Below are 17,673 nucleotides of genomic sequence, written 5' to 3'. Positions count from 1 at the left end.
ATAAGCTTATAATTGGAACATTACGAGCAGCCACTACAGAAGTAATATTGCACTCCCCATCCAAATCCGAAATTATAAGTACTCCGGGTTTCCATTACTTGGTATTTATTTTCCGCGCTTAAGATAGAAACATCCATTAATTAATTATTGTCTGCTATAGACTTAATTAATCAATATCTTATTTATTCCAAGAGTGGACTCAGCAAGAAATTCTTATTTATTATTCATAGAGTAATCAAACTCCAACTAGCTAGGTTCTGAATAATAAAACCTTATTTCAAGCTCCTCTCGAGGATGTTATCAAACGAGACTCACCTCGCGCACGATTCAACATAATAGCAATCCTAGCACCGCTAGATATTAATCACCACCACCCAATATACCAGGCTTATTGGGTTGCGAAAAACCCGCACCATTTGGTAAGTCAAAGTAGTGCATAATCAATACCGTATGCTCAATGCTAACGTACATTGATTAAGAAACAATAATTTACAAGATCTCGTCTTTCAGTAGATAGCATAAAGACTGTCTCGCTGTTAGATCCATTCAGTGCTATACCACACCATTGTCATCTTATTTCAGTAAGGCTTAGAAATAATCGGACTGACATTGCAACCTTTCACGATAGGTAGTCTAAGCCTATCTAGGTTGTGAAATTCTTCTTTTTCTTTGTTCAGAACTGACTGTGTCACCTTAAAGTGAACGACGCCCACAACCGATCTACTAAAACAAAGACTTAGACTTTGTTAAGTTACTTATACATTTAAAAATGTAATAAACATCCATTAAATGTAAAACATAACAACATTATGAGAAAAATAATCTGTTTATTCCTTTGGAAAATAAAATAAGAGTTTTAACAGTATTCAATCACTCGAAAGGTGATTTCCAGTATACAAGTTGAAGTTTGTTGGTAGTTAGAACCAGATATTCTCGTTTGATTCCTGAAAAAGATAAAGTTTGTTGGTAGTTAGAATCAGATCTACTTTTGTCTATGCTTTCTGCTGTCCTTTATGCTTTTTCTGCAGTTTTTGCAGAACCTGGTGTTTAAGGAAAATTGGTCCCCACTGTTTGTTTCTCTTTTGTTTGTCTAATTTAAGAAAGACTGTCTAGTCCGTTAGCTCCAGTTATTTTTAAACACTCTAAAATTTCGTTACTCAAAGTCATGCATGTGCCGTACGCTCTTGCTTCTTAGACCCAGTAGATAGGGTAGAGTAGTTTAAATTTCCCAGACCCAGTAGTTTAATACTCGACCCACAAATTGCGTGGCAGCAGCCAACCCCCCTCCCAAAACATCTAGAATGCAGTTTCGTAACACATCTGTTCACGTGGGATCGATCCTTTACTTCCCTATACTAGCTAATATTATAGTGGATTGAGGTTTTGAAAGCAGGAAAGTGTACCCAGCGACCCCTGTCTGATAGATTCACGATCTCCTAGACCCTGTGATCTAGCGAATCCTCTGGACCTATTGGATTGAGAGACATCACACTACACCGCACACACTACCTGACAGCTTTCACATATGCTTTATATAAATTGGAATGATTGTATGCCCTGAAAGTCTTTGCAAGTAATTCTGTTATTCGTGACTGTTTCAATTACCACACCAGAAAACCAACACCATAATGTATATATGTAAGAACAAATAATTGGTTAACTCCAGGGGCGTAGCCAGAAAATCATGCCAAAGGGGGCAAAATTATATCCAAGGTAATTTTATGAATTGTAATAAGGGGGCATTTAGTGAAGAAGTTGATATATATTTGAAAATTTGTACCAAAATATAGAAGGATTTGTGGAGTGAGGAGGGACAATTGCCCCATCTAGACAAAGGGTAGATACGCCCCTGGTTAACTCTAAGCTTGTGAGGGCACATGCCACACAATTTAGGTAATAATGATAATATATTCCCAAAAGGGTTTTCTAGTGCAGGTTTAGCATGTGTGGCAGAGATGATATTATGTTGCTTAGTGTAGACATTGTAGCCTTGTTTCCAGGAATGAATGAGATTTATTTTCCCATATATCTCAAATTTCTTTAATTTATGTTTCACATTCAAGCTTTTTCCTGCATTTTCTTTTTGATTTCCAGATGCCTTCTACATGTCCTTCGATCTGGCCTGAAGTAGTTTAGTTGTTTAGATTGTAAAAACTTGATAAACCACTTTGGTTTTTCTTTAATTTTACTAATTACAGTGTAACTGCAGGCAATTATATTTTTGTTAGCTCTCATTGTAAGGGCTGCTAATAGACCAGCAGATTATGATAGTGATGAAGAATATGTGGGTCCACCAAGGCAACAAATCCAACAGCCATTAATAAAAAGGCAACCTGTTCCAGCCACCGGTATCTCTGCTGCTAATACCCTTGACCAGCGCCCCAATAGAAATGATGCATGGAGCACACGTATGAAAGAAAAGGTGAAAATCTCTTATTCTGATTTAGCCATTGAATGACTAAATGATTTTTTGCTCCATAATATAGATGGTAGGTACCGTACAGTCAGGCCATGAACAACCAACCATAGCACTTTAAAAATTTGATAGGTTTGATCTCTAGTCTTAGATTAGGGCCTCCTTAAACGATATACTACTAAAGTATTTTAGTTGTTCTAAAGAATCAAAACGGCTAGTTATTATTGGTTTTTTATGCGATTTCACATAATAAATCTAAACTCAAACTGAAATAAATGAAGCGAAGTTTTTTCAAAGTAGCGTACTTGTACTATTACTACACATAGAAGAATGAGATAGATTGAATAAATAGTCAAACTTTCTATTATATACTTATATGAATATAAGAGTATAAGATTTAGCCAGGAAAAAGGATCTTGTATATTTTTATATATATTCTCCCTCTGACCCATAAAAATAAGGAAGTTTTCCATTTTGAGATGTCCTATAAAAATATCCCCTTCTACTCTTGGTAACTTCTTTCTCTTTAATAAGGTGAGCCTCATTCTCCACTAACAATACTATAATTACTTTTTCTTTCTATCTCTCTCTTACTTTACCAATTGTGCATTAATTTTCGTGACGTCCCAAATGCCCATATTTTTGTGGGACGGAGGAGTATAATAGCAACTAGAATGTTTGAATGCTTATCCAATTTATCTCAAACTAACACAATAAAAAAATTATTTTTTATTTTTAAAAAATTTAGGTTGAATACTATCTTTAATTATTAACAGTGACTTAGTAATGCACGAAAGAAAATAAAATACACATTATTAGATGCTTAAATCACATTTTACATTATCTAATATGTACTGGGCTTTTGGATGAAAGTTTCATGATGATTCATTCATGTGAGATTAAATCAACTAGTGTTATCACCTGTGCCATGTACGGGACAAAAAATTTTTAAATAATAAAGATATATTAATAGCTAAATATATTATGTGACATCCCTAACCCGAAACATGCATTATTTTGCATATTAGCATATTTTATAGTCATTGCATATTATATTGTCATTTTTAGTATAGAGATATTAAGTATGCAATAGAGAATATATTTATGGTTATAATCGACACACTATAATCGAATATATGGATAGTTTTGATTTGCGGAAATCGTTAAATAGATGTATATATATATATATATATATTGTATTATTATAGTATAAATCAGTATATATATACAATAATTAGGTAAATGTGTGCATGTGTACCATATAGTACTAGTAATTATGTACGTATATATAAATATATTAGTATATAGAAAATGACAGTAATCCTAAATCAATATAATATAAATAATAGTAGTAGTATAGCTTGAAATATGAATGTGTTAGTATACGTGGTCACCAATTAAAGTGCCACCAATTTCATAAGACAGATGTCAATAAAATAAAGTACTACGTAGCATGCAGGTTACCATTTATCTAAATTATTTATGCTTCATATACTAGCCTTCATGTTAATATTAGAGGGGGACGACATTAACCAAAAAAGGCATATATGTAGAGTTGGTGCACTCTTAGTGGAAAAAAAAATAGAATAACATATACTCAGTTCATTATTTATTAAGAAGAAATATCGAGAGCGTGAATTATAAAGAGAAACGAGAGTTAGGAGAAAAACAAGAATAGTAGAAAGAGTATTTAGGATTTAGAAGTAACAACTATATACAATCTGAGAGTGGCAAATGAAGAGAAGGGATCAAGCTTTTGAGTTGTTTACCTATCATATTCAGGTGTGTATAAATCACACTTTTAATTTTACATGTTTTATGTGCTTCTTGCTAGGTATTTATATAAAGTGAATAATTGGACTATATGATATGACTATGATATGATTATGTGTTATTTGATATCAATGGTGGAATATGATAGAAATATGTAATTGATGCAATAGATATGTTTTGCATATGGTATTGGAATTAACTGAATCATTTGATTAAAGAGGATCTGTGATAGTCTTGTCCTGGATCTGAAATCACAGTGGACACAATGGGACCTTCGGGTCAATCATATTGGGACCTTCGGGTCAAATCATATTGGGACCTACGGGTCAATTCACAGTGGGACCTACGGGTCAAATCATAGTGGGACCTTCGGGTCAAATCATAGTGGGACCTTCGGGTCAAATCATACTGGCATATTGGAAATCCCGAGCAGATACCAGGATTGACCAGTCACAGAATAATAAATTGAACAGAGTGGCATATGCATATGTATATGAAGTTGTTTATATTGTTCGTTGGTAATTGTTATATATATTGGTTAGAGAATATGTTTGAGTTTTGGGATGTGGAATTAAAGGTAAGGTTTATATACACTGAGTTGTGGCTCATATAAACCACTAATAATTTTCAGGAATAAGATATCAATGATTCGTGGGTTGATGTGAGTTACAGTTATTATCAGGGTCGGCGGCTGACACGTTTTGGCAACCTTCTCCTCCTCATCATTTTTGCATGTAGATAAATGTATAGTATATAGAGTGGTGAGAGGGTCCAACTGCCTGTTAGAATGTTTTGAAATATGTACTTGATAAATAGTGGTTTTTGAAATTATATAATACGTGTGGATTATTTATTTAAAAATTTTTGAATTTATTTATAGTAAGTGCATATGTCATAAGTGTTGGGGTGTGACAGTTTAGGTGGTATCAGAGCGGGGATAGAATCCCGCTGGGACGTAGCATTCGTGCATATCATATGATACATTTTGGTTATAAGTTTCATTTGCATTTGTATTGTCATGAACATATGTCACGGTCAGCCACCCTGCATCGTCAATTAATTGTAGAAACATCTCATATACACGCTGCATCATATTGGGATTTTTGGTACATGGACCAATGATGAGGTAAACAGGTAAAAAATTTAAAGAGCTCGGAAAAGTAGAAATTGTTGATTTTATGGGGCTAATCTGACTGAGGCTGAGATATAGTTAAAAGTGATAGAACTGGTGTTCAATCAGATGAGTTGTATGTCAGAAGATGTTTTTGATTATAGGGTATCTCTTCTTTGAAGCAATACTTACTCTTGGTGGGAAATAACAAGCTATATACAACCTCTGGTATTCAGTTCAGACGATTTTTCTAGAGAACTCAATGCTAAATATATGCAGAGAAGTGTATTGTTATAAGAAGAAGAGAAGGTTTTATCTTTAATCAAGGAACTCTGTTTGTTGATTATGAGCTGACATTATTTCAATATACACAGTTTTCTAGAGAAGGTGTTGCGAGTTAATTCAGTTGAGCTGCCAGCGGGTATTGATTCTCTTGGTCATACACAAGCTTTGATTATTATTATGGGTATATATTGGTTTTCACTTCATCGAACCAAGGTATCTTGTCAAGTAAAAGAAATGGTAATATAATCATCGAGACGGGATTGAGTGATATTTTACGGTAATCAATATATTGTTCCAGGTTTTCTTATATTATCTATATCGGCTTTTTGATTTATTGGAAGTGCAGATTTATCTGGATTTTCACCTTATCAGGAGACATATTTCTCTATTGAGCATTGCATTTATTTTTATTTCTACTTATCAACCATCTTCATTAGATATTCAAGAGTTTAAGAAACAGTTACAAGAATTGTCAGACAAGAGATATGTATCACTCAATGTTTTACTATGGAGAGCACCAATATTATTTTTGAAGAAGAAAGATGATACACTGCGACATTATATACACTATTGGAAGTCGAATCGAGTGACAGTGAAGAATAGATATCTATTACCGAGAATAGAAGACTTATTTGATCAATATCAAGGTATGCAACTGTTTTCGAGTACTGATTTTCGATCAAGATATCATCAGTTGAAGATAACTAAAGAGAATATTGCAGAGACACCATTTTGAACTCAGTACGGCCATTATGAGTTTTGGTTATGCCTTTCGAATTAACTATTGTACCTACAATTATTTATGGCATTGATGAACTCTCAACTATTCCTGGATCAGTTAGCGATTATTTCTATTGACTTACTATTATATTCATGAAGTACAGATGAGCATGTTAATCACTGCAGTCAGTATTACAAGTTCTGCGAGATAAACAGATTATTGCAAGATTGAGTAAATGTGAGTTTTTGCTAAAACATGTAGTATTGTTGGGACACGTGGTGTCAGGTCATGGAATAGAAGTGGATCTACATAAGATTGAACTGGTTTTCAACTGGAAATATTTCTCGATTAGTATTCAATTGATAATGAAGTTAGTACGACAGAATTCTTCTTTTATATGGGGTGAAGCATATCAAAAGAGTTTTAATGAGTGGAAGCATCGATTGAATATGTCATCTATTTTGGTTATCTCCGCAGGTACAAGATATTATGTTATTTATATTGATGCGCTGAAACATGGATTTGGTTATCTTTTGACTTAATGGAAAGTATATTGATCATGCGTTGTAACAATCGCAAGTACATGAAGTTTCTTATTCTGTTCAAAATCTGTTATTAGTGACATTATTTTGCTTTGAAGATTTGACATCATTATCTGCAGGAACGCTTATATGGTATTCTAGTATCTTATATATTGACAGAGATCCGCGATTTATTATCTCAGTCTTGATAAAGTCTTTTTGTGAGTTTCACCTCAGAAAGGAGTCATGCGATTCGAGCAAAAAGGTTAACATTACCTCCAGAGTTGGCACAGATTCATAATATTTTCTATGTCAGTAGGATTCGGCTTTATCGATCTGATCCTTCACATGTTGTAAAAGATCCTGATATACAAATTTTTGAAAACTTGAGTTATATAGAAGAACCTGTCAATATAGTGGACCGCCGGATGAAACAATTGTGAAGAAAAGATGAGAAAGAACTATCCACATCTATTTACGGGTTAGCAATTTCTTTGAGTACGTTAACATGGAGAGGAATGAATTTTGCGGACAAAATTCTTAAAGAGGGGAAGAATTGTGACATCCCTAACCCGAAACATGCATTATTTCGCATATTAGCATATTTTATAGTCATTACATATTATATTGTCATTTTTAGTATAGAGATATTAAGTATGCAATAGAGAATATATTTATGGTTATAATCGACACACTATAATCGAATATATGGATAGTTTTGATTTGCGGAAATCGTTAAATAGATGTATATATATATATATATTGTATTATTATAGTATAAATCAGTATATATATACAATAATTAGGTAAATGTGTGCATGTGTACCATATAGTACTAGTAATTATGTACGTATATATAAATATATTAGTATATAGAAAATGACAGTAATCCTAAATCAATATAATATAAATAATAGTAGTAGTATAGCTTGAAATATGAATGTGTTAGTATACGTGGTCACCAATTAAAGTGCCACCAATTTCATAAGACAGATGTCAATAAAATAAAGTACTACGTAGCATGCAGGTTACCATTTATCTAAATTATTTATGCTTCATATACTAGCCTTCATGTTAATATTAGAGGGGGACGACATTAACCAAAAAAGGCATATATGTAGAGTCGGTGCACTCTTAGTGGAAAAAAAAATAGAATAACATATACTCAGTTCATTATTTATTAAGAAGAAATATCGAGAGCGTGAATTATAAAGAGAAACGAGAGTTAGGAGAAAAACAAGAATAGTAGAAAGAGTATTTAGGATTTAGAAGTAACAACTATATACAATCTGAGAGTGGCAAATGAAGAGAAGGGATCAAGCTTTTGAGTTGTTTACCTATCATATTCAGGTGTGTATAAATCACACTTTTAATTTTACATGTTTTATGTGCTTCTTGCTAGGTATTTATATAAAGTGAATAATTGGACTATATGATATGACTATGATATGATTATGTGTTATTTGATATCAATGGTGGAATATGATAGAAATATGTAATTGATGCAATAGATATGTTTTGCATATGGTATTGGAATTAACTGAATCATTTGATTAAAGAGGATCTGTGATAGTCTTGTCCTGGATCTGAAATCACAGTGGACACAATGGGACCTTCGGGTCAATCATATTGGGACCTTCGGGTCAAATCATATTGGGACCTACGGGTCAATTCACAGTGGGACCTACGGGTCAAATCATAGTGGGACCTTCGGGTCAAATCATAGTGGGACCTTCGGGTCAAATCATACTGGCATATTGGAAATCCCGAGCAGATACCAGGATTGACCAGTCACAGAATAATAAATTGAACAGAGTGGCATATGCATATGTATATGAAGTTGTTTATATTGTTCGTTGGTAATTGTTATATATATTGGTTAGAGAATATGTTTGAGTTTTGGGATGTGGAATTAAAGGTAAGGTTTATATACACTGAGTTGTGGCTCATATAAACCACTAATAATTTTCAGGAATAAGATATCAATGATTCGTGGGTTGATGTGAGTTACAGTTATTATCAGGGTCGGCGGCTGACACGTTTTGGCAACCTTCTCCTCCTCATCATTTTTGCATGTAGATAAATATATAGTATATAGAGTGGTGAGAGGGTCCAACTGCCTGTTAGAATGTTTTGAAATATGTACTTGATAAATAGTGGTTTTTGAAATTATATAATACGTGTGGATTATTTATTTAAAAATTTTTGAATTTATTTATAGTAAGTGCATATGTCATAAGTGTTGGGGTGTGACATATTAAAATAAAGAATATAGAGTAAATAATATAAAAATATTTTTACAGTAAATAATATAATCTAATTATTAAAAATATTCATAACATTATACTGTAAAACTAATTTCATATTCATCATACCATTTTACAATTTTAATATGTAATATATGTGGCAATATTAAATAACATAAATAACAATATAGGAGTGGTTGAAATAGAATAAGATATACAAATAAAAGAAAATATAAAACCCTCTTCCACAAGAAAAAAAAAAGAAAAGAAGAAGCAAATAATAGGACTTTTAACGGATAGACCAACATTGCCTAAAAAACAATAAATATCAGTACAACCGAATTAAACAAAATGTAATAAAAAGTGTAATTGTTTTAAACATAAAAAGAGAAAAAAATATACTGAATTTTAAAATATCAGAAATAATAAAATTATTAAATTGGACAGTGTAAGAAATATTTATAGATCAAACAAAAACAGGCGCATTACTAATAAATCTGGTCCAAAATATATGGCATATGAAAGCCCAATTAAATCTATCTATACATATATAAAAGGTGAATTTTGGCCTTAATTTGAATATTTATGAATTTTGGGCGTAAATTTGAATATTTACAAGTTTTGAGTTATATTTTGAATATTTAAAAGTTTTGGAAAGGATTTTAAATATTAATGAGTTTTGGATAGTAGCTACTCCCTCCGTCCCAGAAAGATTGTCCAATTTCCTTTTTCACACTCATTTTGCAAAAATAATAATAAATAGTTAAAGTAGAGAGAGAGTAAAGTAAAATAGAGAATAATGTAGAGAATAGTCTTACCTACATTATTCTTTCTCTTATTTTACTCTCTTTCAACTTTACCTATTTATTATTATTTTTGCAAAACGAGTGCAAAAAATGAACTGGGACAATCTTTCTGGGACGGAGGGAGTATAAAACATTACAAAATCTTCCCACTATTTTGCTTTTGTACCTGCTTATTAATTTATAGATTTGTATCAATTCATTTCGGTTTCCAATTAATTTGTAGATTTGTAGAAATATTCGTCCTCCAAATTCAATCAATAATGTAAGAAGTTTAGTCACCCAATTCATTTTGGTGGAATGGTGTGAAAGTTGCAACTAAATTTTTTTGATTCAGAAGTTGAAAAATAAATAAACCTCATTGGAATTGTGAGTTGTTAAATATCTTAAATTTATAATTAGATATAAGAAAATAAAATCAGAATGAAAACCATTAGCAGAAATATAAAATTGAAAATTGAGACGTATATAGTTTGGTAAACTGGATTATAGTAGTAATTAACAAGTTTTTATATTGACAGTTATTTGTACTTTTTATTATACTTATTTGTTAAAGCTCATGCTTATAATAATTTAATAGACCATTATTTGCTGGAATCTACACAATAAATTTAAATATAATTCATCACTGAATTGATTAGAATTTAGAAACATTATGCATATGCATAACGGTTTTCAATAATTGACATTTACCAACAATAAATTGCTACGCATAATCGGTTTCTTAGTCAAAAGTTTTTTCCTTAATCATTAAAACGGTTTTATTATGCACTTTTAAAATTTGCGGTTTGATAAGGCTAATTTCATGCATTGGTTATGTAGTGAAAAACATCACATTTCTGCTGGATCTAACAAGTTTTGTTAAGCCAGGTGTGTGTGTAGCGCTAGATCCAGGAGATGCTGGAGGAGGATATCTAGCGAGGAGCAGGAACGGAATCACGAGGAAAAGCTAGAGGAAGGAAGCCAAAAGCTGAGGGCAATCAAGTCAATCAATACCTCGCTAGGCCCCACCTCGAAGCTTATAAATAAAGGAGTGCGCAACAAGAATGGCAGATCCGTCACACTCCACACACAGTCACGCTCTTAGCTCACACACACTAGGGAAATGGGGAATTGGGGGAGGTTTTCGTTTTCGTGAATTACGTATCAGTGCACCACCGTCCCTTGAGGGCGAAGAAACAATTGTTCTCTTAATTTCTGTTTACTACTCTGTTCCGTCTCGAACTTCACTTTTGGAAGTCGAGCTTGCTGTTTTTGTTGCTGAATCAGTTTATCCGTTCTATTTACATTTGATTTGCTTTGATGAAGTTAGATTTCGTGTTGATTATTATGATGCTTGCTATTTTGGTTTGTTTATTTGAGATGTTCTCTTGAATTTGTTGCTGAATATTTTAGGAGATTCGAGAATCGTGGTATTGAAGTTGTGTTCGGTTGGATTTTTGTTCGGATGCTTGGATCCGGAGTGGATTTAGCATCCGAAGTGTGGATCTGAACAGGGGAGGTGAAATTTGTGCATGAGATTATGGGGATTTTGTTCTGTTTGGTTTGCTTCGTCTAGTAGTGTGATTTCCGTCGTTGTTTCGTTTACCGTTAAAATTATGTTTCCAATCTACATCTGAGTTTGTTTTTCTCGATCTCTGCATTTATTTGTGTTTGTTGAAGAAGATGAAGTCATTTTCAGTTGGTGCTTTAGTTAGTTAGGCTGCAGATTCGATTCTGTCCGTACTTACCTTTTTCAGAGTTTGGTCCCCACTTGTTTTAATCTCCTTGGTCTAGAGATGTTCGTAGAAGTCCCAGATCTAGTAGTTGATCTGACTTAGTTCTTATACATAATTCATTTTTTGCCTAGATCTAGCAGTTAGCATAGCATACTTTATTTCCAAATTCACTTAGTTAAATTCCTCAACCCAAAAATATGCGTGGCAGCAGCCAACCCAAAAATAGCTTCCAAATCTCTATGCATGTACTATACGAGTCCATCCTTGTGGGATCGATCCCTACTTCCCTGTGCTAGTTTAGTATCTGTGGTTGAGGGTTTTGAAGGATTGTTTGCGTACCAACGACCAGACTTCCAGTCTTGTGAGTCTCTAGACCTTGTGATCTAGTTGATTTACTGGATCTAGGAAGTGTGTAATTAGAAATTGAAAGGATACAGCAAGCAGAAAATCAACTCTTCAAATGGCGCCGTTGCCGGGGATGGATGGCGTAGTTTGTTTATGTGTTTAGAGATTTGGTGTAAATAGTTTTAATCTTTTGAATTTCGCTTTTGGCAGTTTATGAGCAAGGGCTCAAGGTCAGGAATCTGGAGCAACCCATCTTGGTCAAGGAACGTGCAGTTGAAGTGGCAAGTTAAGGAATCAACATCCGCCATAACTACCAGATCGGGGTTGTCAACTGTAGATCCATTTCCGTTTGAATCAGGGAGTGAAGAAGAGTGGAATTCATCGGGGAAAGAGGATTCACGGTCGTCGTCAGAAACTGAGCATTCGGAAAGGGAGGAAGAGGAGTCTGTAATGGCAAACTTAGTGGACCTAGACCCAGAGATTGGTTCGCTAACTGCACATCTCGACGGAGAGCCAGCTCATGCCATAGTGTCAAATCAACGTCAGCGGTCTATTGAGATCAAGACGAATGTGCTGGGCGTTTTACCTACATTCTCTGGACGGAGGAATGAGTGTCCTTATGAGTTTTTGAACGAGTTTAGTAAGCTATGTAGCATCCAGAAAAGGCCTAACGAAACTACCGAGGAGGACTATCGCCTGCGAGCGATTCCATTTGCATTGAAAGGAGAGGCAAACACTTGGTTGCTGAGGCTTCCACCTGACTCGATCACCACATGGAGGGATTTCAAATTGGAGTTCCTGGACTATTTCTTTCCGTCCAATAAGACAAACGCTTTGAAAAAAGAAATTCAAGAGTGTAAGCAGGACTACGATGAATCTTTAAGCCAATATTGGTCTCGGTTTAAAGGCCTGCTTGACGCTTGCCCAAATCACAGGATGACGGAGGCTGAAACATTTTATCTATTCTACGAAGGGGCAAATCCTGAGTCCAAGGACTTAATGAATTCCTCGAGCGGGGGGAATTTCACCAAGAATAAGGCAAGCGAGGCACGCGAGATTCTGGGAAGATTAATCGACGCGAAGAAGGCGTATGACTGCCCGCGTGCTATCATGAGGAGAAGCTCCGCGAACACAGTTAAGGAACGAGAAGGAGAAGAGGTTAGAGACAGAATAGATCGACTGGAGAAGGCACTGCTAAATGCCATTGAAAAGAAAAATACCCCTGGGTCGACTGATAAGGAAAAAAACCCAGGTCAAGAGGAACATCAGCTTCAATTTTACAATAATCCCTCACTCGATGGAGATTTCCAAGCTCAAGTGAATGCAATGGGGAATTGGAATCAAAGTAATCAAAATACCAACTGGAACCAGTGGAAGATTAAGGAGGCACCATGGAGGGACAATCCTTGTTTCAGATGGGCTGAAGGGAACCAACAACCACAGTCACAACACCCAGGTCCAGCGGAGAACCAGCAGACATGGCCCAGCCGGAATCAGGAAGGACCACAGCATAATTCTAACTGGGCAGGGAAGCAGCAAGAGGGGCTGAACAACTGGAATTTCCGTAACCAAGGGGATCAGCATAACTGGAACAACAGGAACCAGAGCAACCAAGGGAATTCTTATGTGCCACCGCATCAGAGGAACAATTCAGGAAACAATCAAAATTTCCAACAGAGTCACCCAGGTCCAGCAACCCAGTACAACAATAATCAAGGAGGTCAGGGAAATTTTCGCCAGAACCAGGTGGTTGGAACCAATCAAAATCAAGGATTTAATCCCAGTTCAATTCAAGGTTTCCGACCACAGCGGAATCTTGATGACATGGTGCATGACCTGGTAAATTTCCAACAACACATGCAGAATAACATGCAGGCTAATAATGACGTGGTGCACAAAATTCAAGATGCCCAGCAGGAGCAGAAGTCTGCCATGGACATGTTGGCAAAGCAGATGTCCCAGTTGGCCACGTCGCTGAACGAAATGCGGGGAAATGAAGGGAAATTGCCTGCCACTGTCAAACCACCAGACCGAGCAAATATTAGTCAAATTACCTTGAGATCGGGGAAAGGCTATGAAGGACCGAAGCAAGTGATAAACGAGGAGACACCCTCACAGATGAACGGAGAAAAGGGGAATCAGAAGTCTCGAGGAGATGATCCTGGACTCAGAGAAATTCCTATACAGGATGACCTCCAGGAGGGAGATTTAAGGGGATCTATGCCTCGACTAAGTGACCCATTTTTCCTTGATCCAGAACCTGAGTTGGAACTTAAAGAGGGAAGCAGGGAGACAGGTGCAGCCCCAGCAGGGAGTTCCACGAATGCAGTAAAGCGACCCAAACCATTCCCATATCGAGGAGAAGCCAAGAAAAAGAAAGATGATACTGAGGACCTTGTGGAAATATTTAGTAAGCTGGAGATTAACCTACCCTTTTTGCAGGCTCTGAAAATACCCACCTTCAGCAAGTTCATCAAGGAATTCATAGCAGGAAAAACCAAACCTGATGGGAAGATTGTTATAGGAGAAAATGTATCCGCCGTGATACAAAAGAGGAGGATGCCGTCAAAGTGTACAGATCCAGGTATGTTCACTCTTCCTATTTCTATAGGTGATATTAAAATTGAGCATGCCATGTGTGATCTAGGTGCTTCGATAAATGTCCTACCGCTGTCAATATATAAAAAATTGGTGGGAGTCAGTTTGGTTGATACTAAAGTAGTGATTCAGTTGGCCGATAGAACATGCATCTCTCCTGAGGGAGTATTGGAAAATGTTATAGTTAGAGTGCATGATTTCCTATACCCAGCTGATTTTCATGTGATAAAAATGAGGGGAAATGAATCTACTGAGTCTAGTGGGGTGTTACTGGGGAGACCTTTCCTTCGCACCGCGAAGACTGTTATTGATGTGTTTGATGGAACCATATGCCTGGACTATCATGGGGAGAAATACACCTTCAACATTGAAGAAGCTATGAAAAAACCGCTTGATGTTGAAAACTTGCATGTTGTAGATGTAATTAACCCCCTAGTCCAAGAATATCTTGAGACTGAACTAATGCAGGAACAGTTTGACAATTCGGAGCTGAGCCAGACTGTAGAAAAGGAGGTGACAGGATGGTGTGAAACTTTTTTCACACAGGACTTGACAGATGATCAGATCAATGAAGCGATCATGGCATTCTGCCACCAGCCACTATCATTCCAATCAGCCAGATCTGTTCAGGAGAAGAGCCCAGACGAGGGAGCGAATCTAGAGGAAATGGCGCCAAGAAGTAAGGCGGAGAACCCTTTACCTCAGGAAGCCATCACACCGAAGAAGGAGTTGAAAACTTTGCCTGAAAATTTAAAGTATGCATACCTGGAGGAAGGAGAAACTTGTCCAGTGATAATTAACAGCCGCTTGACTGAAGACCAAGAGAGTGCGCTGCTGGAAGTAATAAGGAGGAACAAGAAGGCCATAGGGTGGACACTTTCTGACCTAGTTGGAATTAGCCCTGATCTTTGCATGCACCACATCAGACTAGAGGAAGGGGCAAAGGCTCGGCGTGATCCACAAAGGAAACTGAATCCAAACATGAGGGAGGAAGTGCTCAAGGAAGTTCTGAAACTACTGTCCCTTGGAATCATATACTCTATTCCAGATAGCGAGTGGGTCAGTCCGGTTCACATGGTACCTAAGAAGTCTGGAATACAAGTGGTGAAGAATGACAAGAACGAGTTGGTGCCTACTCGACTGGTCACTGGATGGAGGATGTGCATTGACTATAGGAAACTAAATGAAGCCACCAAAAAGGATCATTTTCCTTTACCATTCATTGACCAGATGCTAGAGAGGCTGGCTGGTAAACAGTATTTCTGTTTCCTCGACGGATATAGCGGTTATTTCCAGATTTTCGTGGACCCAGAGGACCAGGAAAAGACCACATTTACATGCCCTTTTGGAACTTATGCCTACCGAAGGATGCCATTTGGTCTATGTAATGCACCAGGTACATTCCAACGTTGTATGATGAGTATTTTTTCGGATCTACTAGAGGTATGCATCGAGATATTCATGGATGATTTCACTGTATATGGAGGCTCATTTGATACTTGTTTAGCCAGCCTTGACCTAGTGCTGCAAAGATGTCAAGAGAAACATCTAGTCCTGAATTTTGAAAAATGTCACTTCATGGTAACTGAGGGGATTGTTTTAGGTCATGTGGTCTCTGAAAGAGGAATACAAGTGGACAAGGCAAAGGTGGAAGTGATTGCAAAGCTACCTTACCCTACAAATCAAAAGGAAGTTAGAGGATTCCTCGGTCACGCAGGGTTTTATCGAAGGTTTATCAAGGACTTTGCAAAAATTGCGCAACCACTCACTCATTTGCTGCACAACGATGTGGAGTTCGAGTTTGATGAGGGATGCAAGAGGGCATTTCAATTGCTCAAGGAGAGACTAGTGTCCGCACCAATTATCAGGGCACCGGACTGGAATCACCCTTTTGAGATAATGTGCGACGCGAGCGATTTCGCTGTGGGAGCCGTCCTAGGGCAGAAGATAGATGGGAAAAACTACGTAATTTTCTATGCGTCCAAGACACTAAATCAAGCTCAGAAGAATTACGATACTACGGAGAAGGAAATGTTGGCTGTCGTCTACTCGTTCGAAAAATTCCGCCCTTATCTTCTTGGGTCAAAGGTTATTGTTTTCACTGATCATGCAGCAATAAAGTACTTGCTAGCTAAGAAAGAATCAAAGCCAAGGCTAATTCGATGGGTCCTACTTCTACAGGAGTTTGATTGGGAAGTAAGAGACAAAAGAGGAACAGAGAATCGAGTGGCTGACCACTTGAGTAGAATTCATCAAGGAGATACGGACGAGGCTATTCCCGATGTTTTTCCCGAAGAGCATTTGTACTATATGGACGAACCACCTAGACCGATAAGCTGGGAATCTGTCTTAGTTTTAACCGGTCCAGGAGAATCTGATCGAGGAAAGCGCGTACGTAACGCAGAACCATGGTACGCAGACCTGGCAAATTACTTGGTCACGGGAGAGGTGCCAAGTTCAGAGGAAGCCTCCCGGGCCCAGAAGATGAAGCTTAAAAGCGAAGCCAAATATTACTTCTGGGATGATCCTTATCTTTGGAAGATGTGTGCAGATCAGATAATTCGACGTTGCATTCCTGAATGGGAACAAAGAGATGTACTCCATCATTGTCACTCCTTGGCGTGTGGAGGGCATTTCGGACCAAGGAGAACCGCAAGGAAAGTTTTAGACAGTGGATTCTACTGGCCTACATTGAACAAGGATGCCTTTGAATACTGTCAATGCTGCGAAAGATGTCAACAGACAGGGGGAATCTCGAGACGAGATGAGATGCCCCAAGTGCCCATAGTGATCTGCGAAATTTTCGATGTTTGGGGGATGGATTTTATGGGCCCATTTCCGTCGTCGTACGGAAATGCTTACATATTGGTCGCTGTAGACTACGTTTCCAAATGGATAGAGGCGAAGGCTACGCCCACTTGTGAGTCTAAAGAGGTGGCCAAGTTTCTGAAGTCAAACATTTTCAGCAGATATGGAGTTCCTAGAGCGATTATCTCAGATCAAGGAACACACTTCTGCAACCGCACTATAGAAGCGCTCATGAGGAAATACGGCGTGCATCATAGATTGTCTACACCATATCACCCCCAATCGAATGGGCAAGCTGAAGTCTCTAATAGGGAGATAAAGAGTATTT

The 17,673-nt window shown here is 36.8% G+C and overlaps 2 long non-coding RNA genes across 2 annotated transcripts; both read left to right on the top strand.

The window, feature by feature from the left end:
- Positions 1-3,985: 3,985 nt before the first annotated feature.
- LOC148934410 (uncharacterized) lies at positions 3,986-5,062 on the top strand. Its single transcript, XR_016130504.1, has 2 exons — positions 3,986-4,198; positions 4,821-5,062. It is a non-coding gene; the product is annotated as an uncharacterized LOC148934410 (long non-coding RNA).
- Positions 5,063-7,924: 2,862 nt separating this feature from the next.
- LOC148934409 (uncharacterized) lies at positions 7,925-9,031 on the top strand. The gene is made up of 2 exons (XR_016132725.1): positions 7,925-8,177; positions 8,800-9,031. It is a non-coding gene; the product is annotated as an uncharacterized LOC148934409 (long non-coding RNA).
- The last annotated feature ends 8,642 nt before the right edge of the window (positions 9,032-17,673 follow it).

The sequence above is a fragment of the Salvia hispanica genome, chromosome 1 (genome assembly GCF_029641045.1).
Source record: "Salvia hispanica isolate PSC_SH4W2 chromosome 1, Shi_PSC_v1, whole genome shotgun sequence".
Lineage (NCBI taxonomy): Eukaryota > Viridiplantae > Streptophyta > Magnoliopsida > Lamiales > Lamiaceae > Salvia > Salvia hispanica.
This window is presented reverse-complemented; position numbering and strand designations above follow the sequence as displayed.